This window comes from Cydia pomonella, chromosome 7 (assembly GCF_033807575.1).
Source record: "Cydia pomonella isolate Wapato2018A chromosome 7, ilCydPomo1, whole genome shotgun sequence".
NCBI classification, from domain to species: Eukaryota; Metazoa; Arthropoda; class Insecta; order Lepidoptera; family Tortricidae; genus Cydia; species Cydia pomonella.
The window spans coordinates 6674498-6682664 of NC_084709.1; positions in this window are offsets into that span (position 1 = coordinate 6674498).

Genomic DNA, 8167 nt, shown 5'->3' on the forward strand with positions numbered 1-8167 from the left:
AGCAAAATCTTAGTCGTTCTTTTGCAGTGTGAATGTCAAAAATAGCAAAAATAAAAATTAGTTAGAGCTATAATATATAGAGCTTTATTGTTTTAAAATATTATAATAATGAAGTTATGAAAGGCGATATACTCGACGCGACTGGCGACACAGTGACAACGATACGTTCCAGTTGTCACACTGTCACGCATCAAAAGGAGCGGGAGAGGGAGAATTAACAGCAGGAGTCCTTTGCCAAATCCATACGACGCCATGTGCATAAACTCTATCGTTAATTAGCTTAAATTAGTATGGTAGCTTTTTCTGTTTAAATTTAAAGATACATTAAAGATACAAAAGCAATGTAATGTCGTCGATGACCTATCTTACAATTGCTGGCACAGGATATATTCGCAACGATTCCTTGGCTTGATGACAAGTTCCAAGTATTTGAGACGAAATAAATCCTCCAGTCACCTTTCTATCCGAATCACCGAATATTTTATGCAGCCTGTGGAAAAGTATATAAGTTGGTTTAAATTATAAAATAATTAAAAAACATTGCAAAATTCGTTACGACGGTTCTAGAAAATATTCTATGAAATAGAATAATGTTCCTAAAGGTTTAATCTAGGTGACAGTTTGTGAGTATTTCTTATGCCTGACTCCATACCTACACCTACGTTTGCGCTAGAGTCCTTAATCGATTTCTACCTATCCCTTCTTCTTCTCATTCTTTAACTCTTTCTACCCACTGTTTGGTAAGTATTTCTTCATCAGCATTTTGGCATTACCTCAGCGTTGGGCTCTTTGTATCCAACATGTATTTACCGTTGCCATTTTTTTCAAGCATCTAACCAACACTACAAAAACAGCATACTTACTGCTTTTAAACAGCTTCTTGGACTTTGGGATGGCGAGCGAGCGTGAGCAACGTGTGGAACGCTCTTATGGCTGACGTGTCAGTGTGCCTGCACCTATGATCACCTTCGATTCTCCTAAAAGCTCTGTGTCGTTTGTAGCCGTCTAACTAGAGCGGTACGAGTGAATACAGGTTGAATACAGGTTCTTATAGTAAAAAAATATAATAATAACAATATTTACAATAAAATTAACTAATGTCCGGCAGTATGCGAGTCTAAACCAATAAAATATCGTCACTGGCCTTCAGGTTCTCGAATTCCAATCTTCATCGAGCCGAACGATGAATCCCAGCAGCAGGTGCTACTGCGGGCTACTCGGGCTCGCCAGGCCCAAGCAGATGATAACTTCAACAGCAAATATCAAGGAAATAAATAGCTTCAATCATGCGTCTTCAATTTTAAACCAGAAGGAAGGGCTGCGTAAGGGGCAGCCCATTAAGTAAGAAGTCATTTCTAACAATAATATAGCGTTTAAGCTTGAAGCACTTTCTACACCGTCACTGCAAACTTTGGGTAGAATTAGCTTGCTCCAACGCTATGTACGTCATAAGTTCTGTCACAATTTTGACTGATAAAATGTAATACAAATCTTTTAATAAAAAAAAGTTTACCATGATTTGAAAGCTTGTTTTATACTGATCAAAACGTAATATAAATAGTTTCAAATTTAGATCGCGTCTTTATTTACTACTGTCTTTGTTTACTTTGGGATTGTCGTTAGACGCGAATATTACAAAATGTAGTAAAAATCAGTGTTACATTAATAGAATTATTTATTCGTATGAACCTACTTTATTAGAACGCTATTTTATCACCAGCATTTAGTTCTCCGACAACTCTGTACTTCAGCTAATATCCTTCAAACTTAGGGTACTTTACAGTGACATGCTTATTTTCGACTCGTTGGAGAGTAGGTTTGGTAAAACATGTACAGTTGCAATTTTGGCATATGAATTATATATTTTAAGAACGATAAAAGATCCAGCTTTTGTTTTATGTAAGAAAAAGAAAAAATAAATAAATAGGGATCAAAATCACCTTAAACAGGTCGCATATTTTTTGCATGATTTTTTTATAACATTTTTCCGAATATTACATAGAATTTTGCAAAACTGAGACAGCAAATTGTATTAAATTATATTGTAAGTAATTTAGCATTAAATAAGCTTTCAATCCATATAAATGAATAATAAGGGATCTGTACCTATAGCTTTTTTATCAGTTTAAGCTATAACCTGACTAAGTATAATCACAGCATAGTGATGAATTCCGGTAAGATTACGAATTTTGAATTTTAATTAAACCGTTTACCACAGGAAGTACTTAAGGTATTTAATTATTATCATGCAAACGTGGATTAACCTTGCGTATACCTTGTCCCGTATACGTCCCAGACGATTTGCATTGTAATTTATAATTTCAAGGTTATTGATCGTGTCATTCACTAAGACGCGTGCCTTGACTTGTATTACTATGTTATTAAAGGTTAGATTTGACAAATCTGCGCGTCATCGTGGATGACACCAACTATACGTACTATACTATTATTAATTCAATAGCAAATTATTGACGAGGGCATACGAATTGTTAATTATTTCGTAAACAAAATGTCAGCGATTTAAACTCAATATTTTTGTCTGAATTATTACTATTAGGTATTTAAGTTTTATTAAGAGTCAGTATAATATAATCAGATTCGAAATCTGTACATACTCGTATTACTCGTATATATTAAACAAGCATAAAGCTTGTTTTGCCTTGAGCGGTAATGCTTCTATTCGCAGTGAAAATGTGTACGATGCGCATGATGTTTTCATCTTTTGACAGGCAGTTTTTTAGAAGCAAGTCCGCTACCACAGAGTCCGCAACGCCTCAGAATTTAAATTTCCAAATTATAATTAATTTTTATTTTATCTACATCTATATTGTAAATTATAACCTCCCAATAATATATTCAGAAACGATAAACTAACGGCCTATATTAACAAACCTGTATCTGTAGGAGCATTGTAATTTAAACTTTACTTTATCAATAACCATTACCTTAATTACATTCAAATTTAGAACATCTCTGAGAAACGAAGAAATATGTGTATCGAACGATATGGCAGTCGGTCCCGACTTTAGTTGAATGGATGCTTGACATGCGCGAAAAAGTTAACATTACCGCCATTTTCACGTTTAGGCAGGTATAAAATTACTTTGTTTTGTTTGTTGAAGCTTATGATATTGATTTAGATAAAGCAGTGAATGTAACTGTACATAATAAGGCATTAAAACACTCGTGTGATTCCTTTATGAACCTCATTTCATTCGGTTCATAAACCCACACTCGTATTTTAATACCTATCATTATGTACTCGTAGCAGTCACATAAACTGCTATTACGTCAAATTGCCAAGTGTCCGAGCAAAGAACTACGTATAGTCAGCAACAAAAGCGACTAAAGTCTGTAATCTATTCTTATTCTCTTCACAAGTAACTGGCACTGTAATAGTACATTACGATACAAGTGCGAAAAATAGGAAATTCGAAACGAGTGGCGATAAATTAAAACACGACCGAAGGGAGTGTTTTAAATCGACACGAGTTGCGAATTACCTATTCGCACATGTATCGTACAACGTTTTACAGTACATATGGCCCTTTAAATGTTCGACACAGTAACATAATATGCTACTTCTCGCACTAGTGCTATAAAGTAGCCCCATATGTACTGTAAAAATGATTTGTTACTCACTGCCCCCTTTGCTACTTTTGCTGCTAACTGCAGGCTGCAGGTATACAAATGTTGGATTGCAAGTATATTCTTAGGAAAATAGGGGACGACGGCTTATCCATATAAAGGTAGTTCCCATTTTCCTCTCTGGATATTGATATTATAGAAAATATTTATACATACTTTGATGATTTTTATGTGAATATAGGTACATAGCATTGTCCCTTCACTAGATTTTTATTGGATTTTTTGGATTTTATAACGATTATAAGTGAAAAACAAATTCTGTACAAATTTTCTAAAGCTCCTAACTAATACTCAAATGCTATTATAAGCATTTGAGTATTTATAAATATTTATATATTATATATATATCGTTGTCTGAGTACCCTCAACACAAGCCTTATTGAGCTTTAAATGAGCATTAAATCAACAACAGTTTCAAAATACAGCTCAGATAAATTGATTCATCCCGGCGGCTTGCACAAATAGGTGAGAAGCGCTCAAAAATACCCCAGCGGCAAAATATTAAATAGGTATTTATAAGTATACATATATTATCAATGACCACGATAAAGAATGCTTATCTCATGAAACTCCTAGAAGAGATTTGTCAGGTATGGTCAATGCGGTCAAATCTGTCTGCGGGAAAATCCGTACAAGAGCACTTTTTTCAAACTTGTACACGATTGTTAACTTCATCGACAAAACAGCGATTAATTTTAGTTTCAGTAGTCGAATGCAGGTGGGCTCTATTTCCCACGGTTGAAGAAATGGGTAACACGCTCGTGTAGGAAATTTCCCGCAGACGGATTTTGCCGCATTGTATTACTTAATTGCATCTATCTTACACGCGCTCAGTGTGCGTGGTTATTGACAATTATAATTATAACACAATTAACTTCGGACCTGTCTTTCATAATCCTAAGTTAATTAATTTCTTGCAAAAATGCATCTTTCTAGTAATAGCATGAAATGTGCTACTTCCAATAAATAACTGTAAAAAATGAAACTGAACACAATTATGAATAGTATGCTATACATTTCACACGGGTGTGTATTGTTTAATATAATTATATAATAAAAAATAAATAATAATGGTATGTCGCCGTCCCGGAGAGTCACTCAGGTATATTACTTATTTCCGGTTGTTCTCATCTTGCTAACGGCGAGTGCTTGCACAGACATAATCTTGTAGCCAGGATCATTCACCAGCAACTTGCTCTTCTATACGGCCTTGCTTAAATTATATACGGGAGTTTAAAGGTCCCTTTTAGTTTTTCATAAATAACTCATAAACGGTAGCAAAAAATGTTCTTTCACGCTAATAATTGATATAAAATTGCCTATAAGAAAGATTCATGATTAATTTAATTTATTTTATAAACAAGCTTGTACAAAAGGATTCTTAAAACTAATTTCATAAACAAACTTGTACAAAAAATTCTTAAAAATAAACCAGAAGGTCTGTATCCTAAGTAGGCAACCTGTGATTTAGGTAGATTATTTACGTTTAACAACGTTTTTTGCTAGTGGCCACCGTTTAAGAGTCATTTACGAAAATATAGAAAAATGGACCATAAAATTAGTTAACTTTCCCGCTTTAATATCTTTTTAAATATTGTTCCTAGCGAAAATGTGTACTGAATCATTCTAATTATACGCTATTTTATATAAATTATTTGCGTGACAGAACATTTTTTACTACCGTTTATGAGTTATTTAAGAAAAACTAAAATAGGGAACCATTTTGCCGCAGATCCTTCGCCTGTTTTGTTAGGCTTTCCACTTATATATTAATTAAGTAACCCTTATCCGGCATTGTATATCGCTTTAATATATTTTCATTATGTTTTTTTTAATGTGATTGAACAAATGTATTTTCTTTCTTTCTAATAGCATTGTAGTGGATTCGGGTCATTACCCCAAAACGTTTTAAGTAAATTCGAAGGCGTTAATCTCGTGCCAATGGAATAATTCTGTTAACTCCATAATTTTTTAACTGAATTCGTATTTTTAAATATTAATAATAATAATAATAATTCAGCCTATATACGTCCCACTGCTGGGCACAGGCCTCCTCTCATGCGCGAGAGGGCTCGGTCTATAGTCCCCACGCTAGCCCAATGCGGATTGGGGACTTCACATACACCTTTGAATTTCTTCGCTTTTTTTTTTTTCTTTGAATTTTTTTTTAAATATTGTGACTTGATAAATATTCAGACAATCTCTAGCGCCTACGTAATTTAGTATAGCAATGCGGCACCCATGTTAACGTTGACACATTGCTTCATTATTATTGACCGCACATTGACCGAGTATAAAAACTAGGTACTGAACTGCAGTTCCCTGAATTCGTGTAAATGTTGATTGTAGGTACAGTCGCCTTCAGATATGTCGGAGCAGCAAAAGTGCTCACAAATATCTGAACACGCCTCTATTGTCAAGGCGTTAGAGTGCGAGTTCAGATATTTTTGAGCATCTCGGCCGCTCCGATATATCTGATGGCGACTGTACCTATTTCTATTGAATTGTTACACGTTTTATTAAAGGGCAAATGCCACGAAGTATTTAACACGGAAGCGTGATCTAGTTCCAAATACAAGGTGTAACACAAATAGTGGGGATTCTTGTTTTTCTTAATCAGCGGCGGTATTATGGTCGCATTTTAGACACTTGTCATGTCATGCGTCACTTTCGCGCTTATATACTTGTTAGAACGTGACAGGCTGACAGGTATGGTGACAGATGATAAAAAACTGACCATCTTAGCCCTACAGAACATGATACGGAATATGCCCCTAAACGGATTCCCGCTTTTTTTTACACCTTGTATACAAGGACAGACAATGACCAAAACCTTATATTATTAGTCGATACGATACTATACTGGATGACAATACGAGTATGTCTAATTTAGATTTATTTACAGTACATATGGTGCTAGTTTTCCTCACTAGTGCGTAAATTAGGACATTGAGTAACTATGTCGAAAATTTAAAGGTTATGTACTGTAAAACGTTGTACGATACATGTGCGAATAGGTAATTCGCAACTCGTGTCGATTTAAAACACTCACTTCGGTCGTGTTAATATGCTAACGTACGTTGATAATATGCTAATTTTCGCACGAGTGCGGTAAAGTAGCACCATATGTACTGTAAATAACTATTTCAGTAGTGTATCGTTGCCTTGTATGTATATCATATCATAGCAGTACACTTTAGTATGACGTGGTATGACATATAGCCGAGCGACGTCACTGGCACAAATTTAAACAGTAGTATATTTTCAGAGTAATTGAGGTACAACATAAACCTCGTGCCGCTCAATGTACATTACGATGTACACTCTGTTTCAATGTTTCAACGTTCATTAAAAAAAAATTGCATTGTAACATAACACCACTTTCAATACGGATAGTTTACCCAATTGCTCGCTAGATGGCGCTAACGTCGAGTTAGATCGCGCAAGCGTTAGTCTTTCACAGTTTCATGGCATGTATGAGCCATTAATATGCAAACCGTTCGCTAGATGGCGGTGGTGTCGAAATAGAACGCGCAAGCGTTTGTCTTCCATAGAATTGTTAAGTTTGATGTTTGTTTATAAGAATGATTTGAAAGGTGGCACAGTTATGTTAAACGATGTAAATTGCTATTCTGTCTGTGTAATCTCTATTGACACACTCATAGACTGATTACTGTGGTGCTGAGGGTGTTTGCTCTTGCATACTCTTGAGGTGTTTACACCTTCACACGAACCGTGTTTTGCCAAGTTATAAAATAAACTACTTGTCGTTAACTACCGTCTTTTGCGGATAGGAACGCCCCATGGATACCGCCACTTGCAGCATTTCTTTTGCCTTATTTTCGAACAAATCAAAATAGGTATATCTAGATTAGCTTCACCTGTTCCATTCCAAAATTCAAAATAGGTGCTCCAAGTACGTGTGTCCGTTAAGCGGCATTCTCAGAAAGTGTCTATGATTTTTTTTACTATTTGCTGCAGTTTTTTCGTTAAATATATTTAAGCAGACGCCCTATTGATATTTCTGTGAATACTTATCAGATACCACGTTAGATGGGAATTTTCAGAAAATAGTGTGAATAGTTAAGAAATGATAATCGCTGTCACTTTTCTGACGACAACTAAGCATGAAAGCCTTTAATATATCCTCGTAAGGCCCAAGGTCCTACCTATAAGACTTATTCAGTTCGATGAAATTTAAATCATATTCAATTAGGACAGAGTTGCATTTGTTTTGTTTCGTGCAATTTTCAAAATCTACTGTATTCCGTGTATAGTGCACGGTTCAAATTCCAGTGGCAAATTTTGGATTTTTCATTTCTATGGCTGGGCCTTAAGAGGATATTTCTTTTTCTTATGAAATGAACACCAAAACCAAGTTTATATTCAAGTTTAATGCTTAATTTCAATAATTAAATCATATAATTGCTGTCACAAAACTAACAGTGATTAAGTTTTCTTAACAACACACACTAATTGGGTACACTATTTTCTAAAAACTCCCAGCTATATAACACAT